Below are 15,061 nucleotides of genomic sequence, written 5' to 3'. Positions count from 1 at the left end.
GGGACGGTGTAAAAGTAGTCCGGGACATATGTCCCGGACATATGTCCCGCGATGTCCCAGTTTCGTATTTCGCGTATAACTTATTTTCCAGTTATTTTTTTCAAAACCCATTAATCAGATATCAAAAAGCGTCTTTATTTTAGTCGATTGTATTATTTCTGCTACATATAAAACACTAATAAGTTTAAAATCGCCAATTTTCCTTCGCCAAAAGTGTAAATGTAGTCCCGAGAAATCGATTATGTTTTTTGATTTCCGGTTTATGTTTTTCCTTTATACATTATATAAACATATTTCTAAATAATTTTTCTTGTCGTTGTCTCTTTATTATTTGTTTATGGTATAAATCTTAATTATTTGTCACTTTTTAACATTAAAGTTATTTACGCTTTTCCCCGCGGGACATTGCAGTTTACTTTACAACTGAAAAGATATAGTACAATTGGAAACCCAGCAAAGTAACATGTAAGAATTCCGAACAAAATTCATGTTTATCAATAATTTCATATCATATGGAGATGAATTGTAAAATATTTATTTTTAAAAAAAATATTAGTATTATGTTCGATCACCTCAATATTAGAAAATGCGTTCAATCATTAAGGATTCCGGCAGCAATTACCGTCTCAAAATCATTTAACAATTATTTGGTTAATTTAATTTTTGTTACAATAATTATAGTTTCAGTATTAGAATTAAGATTCTTGATCATGATATAATAATGTGATGTGCAATTATATGCGCGGACATTGAAAATGTATTGGATTATTTTGAAAATGTCCCACCATTACGCAATTTAAAATGTGTGCGCAACCTACTTGCATCTGGTATGACCACAATTGGGCTAAAATTTTAATAAGTATTGTCTTATCATTAATTTTTCTCCATGAATTACCTTGTCATGATATACCTGGGTCCGCATCGTAACGAGGATGCACTATCTGAAGTATCGCAAATAGGTGGAGTTTATATAGATTATTTATTATTTTAAAATTTAAAGTTTTCCTTGAAAAAGCATGAAACCGATCCCAGCTAACAAGATTAAGAATAAGCGCACATTCACTATTCATTGAAACAGGTAGATATTGTAAACCAATTATCCCAAAGGAAAAACGTTTATGCTATGCTTGTAAATTATTAGTCGAAAATGAAAAACATTTTGTACTTTACTGTCCTGTGTATGACGATCTTCGATTTCATTATTGTGATATTTTCAGTGATAAATTGTACTGTGGTATTGATCCCATAAAAGAAATTGTTTCCATGTGATTATAATACTACAAAACGTCTATGTATCTACTTGGATAAATGGTTTAAGCAGAGAAAACAGTTCCAGGGACTATATATGAAGTATTGTATAAAACTGTCTTGCATGCTGTAGCCTTTATGTTACAATTTTCTTTTGTCTCTCATTTGATTTCATTTTGACTGTATGCCAACATGGTGATTTCAATAAACCATTGAATTGAATTATATACATGTACCGGCTAACATCATTTACTGATCCGTGATGCGGAAATGTATACACAACCCCTGCTGGGTTTTCGGTTTTACTTTTTCTTATCTGTTTCTTATGAACTGCAATGTCCCGCGAAGAAATGCGTAAACAATTTCATTAGGGATTGAGAATAACTTAATAATTATGTTTATATTGTAAATCAATGTTTGATATTTAAATACAGTATATAAACTTATAGAATTATGTTTATTTAATGTAAAAACAAAGGCAAAACAAAAACCGGAAATCGAAAAACATAGTCGATTTCTCGGGACTACATTTACACTTTTGGCGAAGGAAAATTGGCGATTTTTAACTTATTAGTGTTTTATATGTAGCAGAAATAATACAATCGACTAAAATAAAGATGCTTTTTGATATCTGATTAATGGGTTTTGAAAAAAATAACTGGAAAATAAGTTATACGCGAAATACGAAACTGGGACATCGCGGGACATATGTCCGTGACATATGTCCCGGACTACTTTTACACCGTCCCCATTGCGTTATGGGCAAGAGTTGTCCCTCTTTTAACAGACGGTTCCCAAACACTTTTCTTAGTGTGGATGAGCACATATGGACATGCAATCAAAAGTATATTCCTTCTAAGCATTATAAGTTGCATGTATAAAACAGCATTCTACAAAATTGGTCTACATGTACATTTTAATTCATAATTTGCATGTAAGGTACGTAAACTGAAATTTACAGAATATTTTGCAGTAGCAATCTTCTAGAAATGTAAAAATTATGATCGAATTCTTTACAGCTGGGTTCTGAACAAGGATTAGGAATAAGTTGCTTTGCAAATGACTAGCAATAGTTTTGACCATAGAGACTCAGTTAGTCTTGGAAGACAAAAGTTATTACCGGTATTTACCACAGGGGCTTGGTTGTGGATAGTGAATTTCCTAATTATTTGTTCCCGAAGAAAAAAATTGATTAAAATTGGTAATCTTATGTGTATTTCTGTGTATTGCAATAAATAAATTCACTGAAACCCCCCGTTTCAGTCATGTTAAAAAAGTGTATTCAATGTTTTTTTTAATGTACATTGAATACACTTTTTTAACATGACTGAAACGGGGGGTTTCTGTGAATTTATTTATTGCAATACACAGAAATACACATAAGATTACCAATTTAAATCAATTTTTTCTTCGGGAACAAATAATTAAGGACTTAACTATCCAACAACCAAGCCCCTGTGGTATTTACAGATTCGTGTATTTTAAGGATCCTAGCTTCGTCTACCCCAGCTGGGGTGGGGGTTAATATAAATACATACAATTATGCATGTGCATTTTTTTCTTGAAACATTTACATCTTGATATGAATATGATCTTATCTGAGAACACTGAGATATAACTTTTTATGCAAAAAAAATCTTTTTCTCCCATTAGTTTTCAGCAAGATCCTATCCCCAATAAAATGCTCTTTTTAACAATTAGATTTAAGCAAATTATATTGAAAAGAGGAAACGTTTCCCTTTTGAAACTTACAAATTGATCCTTATTTTGTAATTTGAGGAGTTTTACCGGGGAGGAATTGAATTGTGCATGTCTGATTTTGATATAGTGCTTTTACCTAATGACTGCTGTGTAAACAAAAATTCGTGGATACTATTTGCTTTAAATCATTTATATGTCTGTTAAATGTTCATAAATTCTCCGTAAAGGAGAACTACTGAAGATCGATTGGCGGATAACGGGACAGGTCCGCTAGTACTAGTATTTCATGTCTTTGCAACTGTCAACACTTCAACAATTTATTTTTTTTTGGGGGGGGGGGGGTGGTGTTAGTGCTTTTTTCAAAAATGTATTTTTAGTGGTAGGGCGGGTGGGGGTTGATTTTTAATTGATAATTTTATAGGGAGAATTTAAACAGATTGTATTAATTATACTTATATTCATTGGGTTATTCATCGCATGTATACTGTTTAATATTTACAGTCTGAGAGAAAGACCCCCCCTCTCTCTCTCTCTCTCTCTCTCTCTCTCTCTCTCTCTCTCTCTCTCTCTCTCTCTCTCTCTCTGTACTACATTACTACATGGAATTTAATTAATTAGAATACATTTAGAAAATCCAAACCAGCTTATCTCATAAAAAATTGAAATATTGACATGGTTTGTCTACAGTAATAAAATCTGATTAATGCGGAGGACATAATGTTGAATCGTTAAATAGGATGTTTACTTTTCGTCATCTAGCTGTTTACACAAAAAACTGATGCACAGATGTATATGGATCACTCCGAGAGGAAACACTGCAGTCTCCTTAACTAGAAACATCTGCGAAACATCTAAAACAATAACTCAAAAAGTTTGCAAATTAGCTTGATTATAAATGTATAATTGTTCGCTTCGACTGAAAGACAAGTGAAGTCGTCTCGCTCGATTCTGTAATAAGAAATCGGAGTCATTTCTTCCGTTCCAACCCCAGGACTATGTTATACAGGGTTGGGTTTGTACGTCTCGGGGTATTAGCAAAGTTTGTAACAAGCCCCTGCTGTGGCTCAAACGACGATAGACACGGGAAATAGAATTAGTCTATAATAGATATGTGTGTCATAAATCTGGTGTTGAAAAAAAAAAATAAGATTGCATGGGAAAAGTTAACATACTTTTCTTCTCATAACTGAGTTTCCGGTAAAATCAAATGTTTAATATGGAAAACATTTGTTGTCTTCCACAACAAACTATATACATGTATACTAAATCCAACCCTTACACTAATTAAACTAAGGCAAAGGTTCCGACCTACACCCCCCCCCCCCCCAAAAAAAAGGAGAAATCTTGAGTGCGTCGGTACATAGTTTATTCCCATAATAGCATGCTCGAAATTATACTATACTAGGGTTTTAACACTTCACGAAATAAACATATGTTAGCTCTATTTTTAATCAATATCTGTACGATTTAAATAATTTGTCAAAAAATTATCCCGTTTTATTGTCCTTCTGACAAATTTTGATTTTAACAAACCATAATATGCATAAAACATTGATAAAATCAAAATATATCAAAAAGTCAACATAGACAAGTGAAAGAAATATTAAAAATTCAGTGTAGAAACAAAAAGGATGTATATATTCAGTGAGATTCGAACACCCTTTTTTCTTTCAGTCAATAAAATATAGACAAAATCATGTGCTAGCTACGGAAAAATGTTATCCGAAGGATTGCAAAACTAATATAGTTTGACAATTTCAATGGAACGCTCCCGTATTAAAACAAAAAAGTATCAATTTTGACCTTAGCTGCAGGACTGTAGCTCCCGGTCTGAAAAAATTCGGATGGACGACCAGGTCGTCCATCCGAATTTTTTCAGACCGGGAGCTACAGTCCTGCAGCTATTTTGACCTCAAACAACAAAATAAAACATATACATGTATATTAACATTATTTGCCTTCATTGTCTATAATAATAATAGACATTGTCCGAAATCTTCTCCTTTCTATTAAAGTACTCTCGTGGTGGACTCAGCAAACCTTTTCATAATTCCAGTATTGAATTAAGTAACAGATGCGAATCAAGAATTGTTGAAAGAGTGCCAAAGGCCGGGGATCTGGGGCCCCCATGATGCCTCAAGTACATGTAGGTCCAGGGCAAAACCTTAGTGCATGTGGCCCAGGGGGCGAAGCTCCCATGTTTTGGGGTATTTTAAACCCTCCTTGTAGCTAAATTCAAAGTTTTCATGTTTTACATAACGGAAAAACCTTATTGATTTGCATTATTAAATTTAGATTATAAACAAGGTTTACCGACCAAACATCTTATTTTTAACACTATTGAAAATCTTTCGTTTATAAGCATAATAATAAACGAATAAAATGTGCACGACTTTAAAATTTACAAAATACATAGCATGTGCGCATGCGTAGTTTGCACTATATATAAACAGGTTTGGCGCGAAGAGGGTCTCTTCACTCGAAATTAGACAAGAAAATGCCACCGAAAGCCCTGGTGCCAGCAAAGGCTCGAAAAAGGCAATCTCCAAGTCCACCAAGCCACCGGGCGACCGAAAGAGGAAACGAAGAAGGAGAGAGAGCTACGGCATCTACATATACAAAGTATTGAGGCAAGTTCATCCAGATACCGGCATTTCGAGTAAAGCCATGTCAATCATGAACAGTTTTGTCAATGACGTGTTCGAGCGGATTGCTGCCGAGGCCTCGAGACTGGCGACCTACAACAAGCGTTCTACAATCAGTAGCCGAGAGATTCAGACGGCGGTGCGCCTGCTGCTTCCCGGAGAACTGGCAAAACACGCTGTAAGTGAAGGAACCAAGGCCGTGACCAAATACACGAGTGCTACAAAGTGAGGAAATTCGGGTGGCGGATTTAACAGGGTGATGTTTCTCGATTATTCGTGATTGAACAGTTCGAAACTGTGTGAATTAATTATACAGACTACTGACAAAATGATGTTTGAAGTGTTGTTCTATGTCAGAAACGTGTTTTGTTGAAATTCACTGTATCTATGTTTGAACAAGTTTGAGTTGCACTATTTTATACTTTTGTTGAATATAGACATTTACATCAGCATGGTTTTCGTTTTTTTCTTTATACCTTATTTATCTTAAAAATGCTATATACCATCTTTAAATTTACTCCCAATGTAAATGCTACCAATTACAATTCCATTGGTCTTTTGTCATTGTCTTGGACATTTCAAAAGGTCAACAAATTTAATAAATACATAGGATATATACTCCTTATTTCAAATATGGACTATTGAAACAAAGCAATTGTATTGCGTGTCCCATCTATATATTTTTGGAGACGGTCTTGTATAACTTGAAGTGCTAAATACATGTACATATATATTTATAAGTATCTTGTCCATCTCCTATCTGTGTTTATGCCTATTGAGACACATTTGAGCTGCATGGATTGATCATGCATTGTACAAGGCAGATTCAAGATGCTTCATTTTCGCCAATATTTGCAATAAGTGACCACAACTAAGATTGACTAGATTTAATTTTGAGCAAGTTGAATTTTAGCTAAGTGTTTCTTGGTTTATAAGTGCATATACTAGTATACCCTTTCTATTTCAAAATTCCATGCTTTAGATGAAGCATTTTACTTTATTTCCATTGTGATTGAACAGGTGAAGGTTTTTGAAGCAGCCCCACACCCAAGAAGTTTATTGTCATTTATAGGTTGATGCACATTACCGATATGTTTCGGAAGCTGGAAGTGGTTTGCATATGGAATGGTCAATTTGGCTGAGACTGCCGAGTAAGTGTTATTCTGCATACATGATTCTGTATTTTGAAACTAAAAGAATGTATGAATGGTTAATGTGAATTTTGTTATTATAATTTCATTTTATTTACACTAAAGTTGTAAATTATTTTATACCAATATATAATATTGTGGGGTTTTCCTCACTGTTGTAAAGGTCTTAGAAGTTGCTATTGTATGGTCACTTATGAAGATAATACATATATACATTTCCTTGTATTTTAATATTTTTTCCGATTTTTTTTTTTTTTTTTTTTTTTTTACAGATTTCCAGATAATATTACGGCTTATATATTTGCAAATTTAAAGAATGGATATACACCTATACAGTAGAGAACACTAGAGGTATATGACCCTTGGAAGTGCCGAACTGATGTTGATATAATGTTGGGGGGGGGGGGGGGCATCAACCAGAAATTTGGGCTCGGCAAACATCTTCTATTAGCATCTGAGTCAGAAACCCATCAATTACTTCTCCGATAATCTTTTTATTTTTAATTATTTCGAATATTGGAGCTACCTGTTATATTTGAATTTTTAGTTTAAAGCCCCCCCCCCCTTTCCGCGGGTAGGGGGGAGGACAATCAAATGATGCATTGAACAAAGGCTCTGAGGTTTATACCACCCCAGTATCTATAGGCTCAAATATATTGAAAACTTGTTCATCAGTTTTTCTTGAGTTAAGATTCCAATCTGCCTTTACAAACATTTAATTTTGATCAATGAAAGTTTTGTTAGTGTCAACCGATCTTGTCTTTTGCTGATTTTGTCATATTCAGATTTTTCAGGTATAATCATTTGCACATATAGGCCCTATGTATCATGCATTCATACTTTTTTAGTATAATGGAATTAGTGCATAAATGGTGTATCTTAAGAGGATTATCATAGAAAAAATAATCATCAGCCATGAAAGAAAATTATATTTAAAACATTTTTTCCTCAAAAATGCGCTGACTCTATAATGTTAACTTTGGAATATTCTGTTAACGACCCATTGATATAGTAAAGTATTAATTTTGATTCGTTAAAAAACAACATTCATTTACGGATCGAGGGGCATACTCTGTTTGTGCGAAATTTCTATCAAAAATAATTACTGCGTTCCAAACATATAAATGTGGATATCCATGTATCTGTGCTATAAACTATTTTTGGAGCAAAGAATCGTTTTAAAGTTTTCAATCCCACAATACTGTCCAAAGTGTCACTCAATAGCATTCTCCAAACGGCCATTAATAATTCAATAAACGAGTAATCCCTCACTTTACCACATCAGAACTAGCAGCTTTTAAATTTCTCCACCTCCCCGCCCCCTAGTCTTTGAAACCGGGGGTCAAATTACACCTTAGAGATGGCTGTCAACCGGGCCCATCTAATTACCCACCTGATTTGTAGAGCGGGCTCTCACCTGGTCAGTGGGGGACACGCCCACTTTCCCTCGGGGTGGGTATCCAGCAGCGGGCCCAGGACCATCCACGTCAAGGACCGACAGCTGTCGCTACAGATATCAGGCGGGTGTCAAGGCGCGGGATGCGGGGGTTTTACAATCGATGTTTGGTAAACAGCGATGGATATCAAAGAATGATAGAAAGGCAAAACTGTTTTAAATTATGTAGAGATTCATACGTTTTTAGGTTTATAGTCTGGCAAAATAAACATGGTGTTTAAATTATAAAATTTTAATGAATTCAGACCTAGCTTGAATATGAGAATTTCATAAATGAAAATTACTTCGATTGAGTCTTGTTGCACATATAAGTATATTATTATATTTCATATATTACATAAATTATATTGACCTGACCAGATACATCCACGGGGCATGTAAAGAACTTTATACCACTTTTATTGTTTGTGACACTTCGATCTATTCAATCTCAATTTTCTTAAACTTTTTTCAAACGAATGTTTTAAATAAAGATGTAAAAGAATGATATATAAAAATATGTTCACCCATAATTTAATATGCATGGTATAACCACACTGACATCGTGTTCATGGCTGAAAAAAATTTATCGTGAATTAATGAGGAATTTGCGCAAATATAAAGGCTTTGCTAATAAAAGCGTCCCAATCGCAAAAACAGTGAAATTTCGCGATTAAACGTTGTACTCTCGATGTTGTGAAAAAAAAAATTACGAAAAAAAAGAGAAAGCCTGCTAATGATCGCATAGCTGTAGCTTTCTTGAGTGAATGAAAGTTTTGTAAATTATAGCGAAATAATTTGCTATTCAACGAAAAATTTACTCTAATAAACGCAAAAGGTTTGCAAATATACACAATACTTCGAGAATAAAAGCAAAACTTTGCAAATTATTGAGTTACTTTCGCGTTAAGTGTCTAAACGCGGGCTGTTTTGCCATTATAACGCGACATTTTCGCGAGAAATAAAACAAAAATCCTTCGCGGATCATTCGAAAACAATTCCGCAACTATCGCTATAAACTTTGATGCAATAGCCCGTAACTTTCGCGATGTAATTTTCGCGAATGAATGCAGATACTTCTACAACTTGATAAAGTCTCTATCGTCATTAACACATTTGTGAAGTTTAATTCCTTAGATTTATAGGAGAAGAAAGGTTGGTTTTCCTTAGATAAAAGCCATATTGATAATTCTAGTATTACACATTGTTTATCACGTTTTACTTTTATTGATTTCTGAGTTTCATGCTAAACTAAATGTCATTTATTTTCTAGCATTATAACGCGAGCGTTACGCATTTTCCGCGAAAAATTAATTTTCTAAACCATGGAAATAAGGGGAATGGGATTTCGTTGATAACGGTTGAAATCATTGAAAAAAATTAACAAAGTCGTTGGTATCTTTCATCAATGTAAAGCAAAAATTAAGAACATTTACTGAGTAACTGTTTTGATATATAAATGGCGAATCTTTTTGTTTCCCCCACCCAAGGAGGCAATTGTTTGAACTTTAAACTTCTTCGCATAAGCTTGATTCCATGCTAATTTTACAAACTTAACCCCCCCCCCCCCCTGTTTTTTTCTGAAGATTAAAGATGTTTTCCATCTGATATATTTCTTCCTTCATTCTGTTCCTCCCTAACTCCAAAGTTTTAAGTTTGAACTTGTAGGGGAATTCTTTGGGCTGGACTAGGTTTTAGATAATGTTAATAAGAGCTAATTCTAACTGAATAGTTAAAGAAAGTTGATTAAAACAAAGAATCGTTTAAAGGCACACAAGTGTAGTTTATAAATAAAGTTATTAATTTCTTCTCGAAACATCATGTACTGCACGGGTATGTATAGGTGACATTGTCATGAATAGGTTATTAAGAACAGTCGGTCCAGGTATCAGATATATGATACAACTTTGATATAAGAAAAGGTTGAGGTGGTCTTGTATCAATTTACTTTTCTTTCAAATAATTAATTTTTCATTCGATAAAAACTCATGAGTACCCACGGGTGACTGATACACGTGTACATCATAATGTATGTACAAACTGTATAATTTTCCAGTGTTTGTTTGGGTGACCTTATCATAGCCACATTAAAGCCAGTAATTAACCATTCTCCTATATCATCTGTCTGTCCATATGAAGTCGACACAATACATCGCTGAATCTGAGATGGGACATTCTGAATGAGTCTCTGCTATTTTTAAGAATTATATTTCAGCCCGCGGGGAGCGTTCTTTGGTGGTGACAGTGATACCACCTCTATGGAAGACTGTCCTTTCTTTTTGAATTTTAATTTCCGGCGAGGAATAAAGAAAGTATTGTTAGTCATTTAAAAATCATTTAGCCCCTCTCTCTCTCTCTCTCTCTCTCTCTCTCTCTCTCTCTCTCTCTCTCTCTCTCTCTCTCTGTGTGTGAAGTACAATCATTGTTATCAATGTTCATCCATTTGACTTTTTAAAATACAAGATAAAACTAAAACATGCTTCATGCAATTTTAATTGCATGTGCATTTTAAGTGCGAGAAAAATCTCTAAAGATTTGATTTCAGGGATCATCTATACTTGGTAATTTATAAAGTGAAGATCAAGATATGACATGGATGACCAGTTAATATTTTCCTCACCTTAATGAAGGTTTACCTGCTTAAAATTCTGATCAACAAAATAATCAATGATTTCATATACTTACACACAGGTGTTTAAAACCACCCCCCCCCCAAACCAACCACCCACCCACTGATTTAGACTCCCGGGTTTTTATTCTTGGTAGAAATGTTCTTATTATATAGTCACACACACACTCACACACAGATTGTCTTTTTAAAGCTATACACGCTATAATTTCCGTCAATTTTGAATGACAGTGAAAACGCATGTGTTTGTCTATTTATAAAAGTTATCCTTAATCTGTAAATTACAAGGGTGAATTCCATCTCGTTACAAAGATATAGATTTTTAATTGTTTATTTTCCTGCCAGGAAAATATACCTTTTCATGAATATTGATGAAGGACGAGCAAACCGACCTCATTGCGCATGTCCGCGGAGAACTAGGTGGTCGTTATTGTTTGCCTAATTAAATATCCAACTTGATTTTTAATATGCTTAACAGTTGTTAATTTGAAATACATACATGTATAATGAGTAAAATACGTTTGTCATTCACGATACCCTTACTTCTGCATTAACACTTATAGGATCTATAAATAGCACATAGGGGAAAACACAGGTCTACGTCATTATTTTAAAGGAAGTATTCATATCTACTCACAGGCTTGTATTTTTTTCTTTTGTTTGTACTCGTATATCGGACAAATTTATGCTTTACTGAAAATATCCTTTCCTTTGTGAAACTATCGCAGCTATGAAGATGTTGACCCTTCACCAGTTTTGGTATGATAGGCTAAATTTAGCTGTCGATATCACGTGATAGACTGATATTCACGAGGAGGCATTACTTTCCTGGCAGGAAAATAAATATTTTTTATTGTTTAATATTTGATATATTTGCATAGGCGTCGGAAGCAAATTGAAAGTGGGGGGGCTAGACTAATCCTCAGAAATATTGAGAAAAAAGTAATTCCCAAAATCATGGAAATCCTAATCCGTGGGGGGGGGGGGGGGGGGGGGGGGGGGGGGGGGGGGGGGGGGGAGTATACCTATACTTCCAAAAAAAAAATTTACTTACCAAAATTTTTTTTTCTCAAAATCATGAAATTCCTAATCCGTGAGGGGGGGGGGGGGGGTGGCTAGGTATGCTTCTGAATCTAACCTCTCAATCTTTCAAGGTAAATTTAGGAACAATAGTCTTTCCTGCGAGAAAAAGTGGGGGGGCTGAACCCTCTATCATGCTATGTTTCTAATGGTTAGGTATAACTTTGCAAAAAAAGTGGGGGGGCTAAGCCCCCCCTAGCCCCCCCGGTTCCGACGCCTATGATTTGTTACGTGATCGAATTCAGCATTATAATTAACAGAATAACGGTAACTTTTATTAGTAATCAAACACATACATTTTCCCCTTTATTCAAAATTGACGCAAATTATAGCGTGTATAGCTTTAAGGACACACGAGACATTCCTTAATTTTATATAATTTTCCTTGATATACCATTCCTTATTTATTAACATTTAAACCTGTTAATTCCCAAAAATTCAGAGTACATTACCAGGCTCTTTTCGGAGCTAGAATATTTAGAATTTTTCTTCAAACAGCATGCAAAATACGTTTGAATGCTTATAAATAAAGTCAAGTTTATAAATTATCAATTAAACAGCTTATATTTTAATTTAAAAAAAAAGTATCATATAACATAAGAAGATAATTTTGGAATTACTTAGTAGAAATCGTCACATTGTGGAGACAAGAAAAAAAAACAAGAAAAAAAATGAAAGATAGGTCGCGTCTGACCTTAAAGAGAGCTCGATGGTCGGGACCATTTGTAGAGACAGAATTCTGTATGAAGATTCATTATAAAGATATTGCATAGTAAAATAATACACACATATTTTAAAGCTAAGATATATTGAAGTTTATGCCTTAAAACATCATTTCTAACAGCTTAAGGCAGATATGATGGTTAATTTGAGGACCACCCAGCCTCCTTAAAATATAGAAAAAACACGATAATTTAAAAAAGGTAATTTTTAAACCATCCTCTCCAGTATATAAAAATACGAGAAATGAGGTAACTGAAACAAAAATTATTTTCCGTTGTATTCCACATTAATGAATAAAATGGAATTTGTTGTGCATTTGAATTTCAGGAAGGTTTTCTAGATTTTTGAAAATAATGAAAAGCGTTATTCCCGTTATTTTCCCGTTTAACAATGCCTTTATTTTACTAGTTGATTGTCAAACAGAGATGGGAACGCTCAACGCATTTCGTTTTACAACTTTAGGAAAATTGAAAATGGGTTGTAAGTCTTTTAATTCTTCTTTAAAATCAAAGATTTCATGGGAATAACGTCCGCAGATCAATAGTGTTTACCCGCGAAAAGAAAACCAGACCAGATTTATTGTTTTCTATGCTTATCTACTTCCAGATAGGTGTCCATTTGTTGGATCTCAATTACACTGACATAAAAACACGTAAAGCATCGGAGATCTCGTCGTAAACCAGCTTTTATTCATCAAAATCAAGATTAAGTAAATATTTTGTGTCCCGGCCGATGCCCAGTGGGGTTGGGAACGAGAAGCGAGAATTTGCTTGCCAGATTCTTCTGATTTCGAAAGGTGAGGGGTTTACAAGATATAATGTACCATAATGCTCGGTATTAGAACGAAGCGGGGGCTTGCAGAATCTCAGAGAAGTCATAAAACCGAAAAACGAGAATAAAACTTCGGAGTATATCGCGCCATGATAAAGGTTTATTGCGGGAAAAAGAAACCGACGCGGGTCAATTAGTTTTATTGTTAAATTAGCAAATATTTGTCAATTGCAGATACCCTGGTCATTTTTGGTGGTTACGGGGAGAAGGAACAGACGGTTGAATGGAAACAGCCCCGGTACCGTCTGTCTGATAGAGTCCCCGTTCCAGGCAGTGTATCATTTCTTGTAACCTACCCGTCTTCACCATGATTTATGTGGGGTTAACCGCGTGAAATTTGCATTCATTCACAGAAAATTCCCTCCAAAGGTGTAATCTTTCTGGATTGCCTTAATTAGGAAATTGGTGGTAATTATTCGGGGCATATGCTCGTCTTTGGAACTCTTGGGAAACCAGAGAGGCGCACTCGAGTACGGGGAACGAGCCGAGATGACATTGCTTAGGGCCATCTTGGTTTAACCGTTTTATGCCCAATTTCGTTTTCGAAATTTTAAGTAAATTGAGTACAGGTCTTTTGTTGAATAAGAGTGGAGTCTCATGTCTCTTTAGTTTCTCCTTTGTTCTGGTTTTTAGCGCTTGGTGCATTTTGAACTTTTGACATATTCCGTTTGATACTTTTGGTGTCTGGTCAGCTATGCAACCAAAACACAATATGTAGAAGAATGAATGCTTTGTTCTTATATAAACAACCAGAATGTTTAAAAACTGAAAACAGTCTCTTCGTGCAGAACAAACGATATCTGTGTACACCAGACACGATTTCTTTTCCAAAATCTTCATAGCATATCCCTTGCTTTACGATAACTGCAATTTCTACGAAATGAACCTGTAAGAATGACTTAATATTTCAACTCCATTAATTTGTAAACTGTCATAGATATACTTGTTTACAGATTAACTCTAATCCCTGAGTATACCCCGTTAATCCCTATATGGCAGTAGTCTGTGGAACTTGTAGGTATTCAGGGTTCCTTCCAGAGACTGATAACCGAGCCGATCAGTCAATAAACTTATGGTAATTAGGCAAACAAATGTACATATATTAAGCACTCAAGACACATTACGTCGAGGTGGACAAGCACTGCTTTATAGCTCTCTCGACCAAACATTGCGTCACACGGGGATAATAAAGATTGTGCCGAATCTTTAACGGACCACAAAGTTCAGCAACTGACCAGTGCATTAACAAAGGCGCTATTTTGCTTCAATACATGCACTCTGTTTCTGTTAAAAAGGGAATACGACGACAATAATTAACTAAAAGCATGCACATGCATGGATCCAGAATCTTCCCCAGGGGTCTGATGGATAATTTTGTTTGGCGGGCGGGGGGGGGGGGGGGGGGGGGTTCCAAGGAATACTTTTGTAATTTTAATTTACTATGGAGTTTATTAAGTTTTAATTTCCCAGTATTAAGGTGGCTGACCTCTTTCTCCATCCTTACCTTCTAGATCCATTCATGATTTATCATAGAAACGTTAATAATAACGTGTGTCGTATGCAATGATTAAATATGGAGAGGATTTTCTCTCTCAATTCTTTATAAAATTGATATAAT

At 34.8% G+C, this 15,061-nt stretch overlaps 1 long non-coding RNA gene across 1 annotated transcript; it reads left to right on the top strand.

Moving 5' to 3' along the window:
• Window positions 1-13,224: 13,224 nt before the first annotated feature.
• On the top strand, window positions 13,225-14,043 carry LOC136272147 (uncharacterized). Its single transcript, XR_010710094.1, has 2 exons — window positions 13,225-13,408; window positions 13,618-14,043. It is a non-coding gene; the product is annotated as an uncharacterized lncRNA (long non-coding RNA).
• Window positions 14,044-15,061: the final 1,018 nt, after the last annotated feature.

This window comes from Magallana gigas, chromosome 2 (assembly GCF_963853765.1).
Source record: "Magallana gigas chromosome 2, xbMagGiga1.1, whole genome shotgun sequence".
Classification (NCBI taxonomy): Eukaryota; Metazoa; Mollusca; class Bivalvia; order Ostreida; family Ostreidae; genus Magallana; species Magallana gigas.
This window is presented reverse-complemented; position numbering and strand designations above follow the sequence as displayed.